The sequence below is a fragment of the Oncorhynchus tshawytscha genome, linkage group LG06, assembly GCF_018296145.1.
Source record: "Oncorhynchus tshawytscha isolate Ot180627B linkage group LG06, Otsh_v2.0, whole genome shotgun sequence".
Classification (NCBI taxonomy): Eukaryota; Metazoa; Chordata; class Actinopteri; order Salmoniformes; family Salmonidae; genus Oncorhynchus; species Oncorhynchus tshawytscha.
In genome coordinates, this window is record NC_056434.1 from 74,550,883 (window position 1) to 74,551,331 (window position 449).

Consider the following 449-nt stretch of genomic DNA (forward strand, 5'->3'; position numbering starts at 1 on the left):
TGCCGTGGAGACCGGCGCCGAGAAGAGAAGGGATGCATCTTGGGAGATGTTGGCGGGAGAGGTAATCCATTTTTCTGGTTTCTCGTCACATGTCCGTGGGTGTGTATACACACACACACCAACACACACACACACACACACACAACACAAAAGTGCACAAAGAGCGAGTTCTGGAAAGAAAGACGTAAGAAGCAAATAGGTGTTAAGATGCCACACACACACACACACACACACACACACACACACACACACACACACACGAGTAACACGGTAACAGAGACAGTCACTGTGACTGGGTGGTAACATGTGGCAATAGAACGCCTGAAGCAACTTGCTCAGTGAATTTGTGCCTTCGCAGGGAAACAAACACACAGTGTGTCAGAGCACCTGAAGCTGAAGGTGGATGAACTTTAGCACAAGAGGTGTGAAGGGAAGAGCTGGTCCTCTTA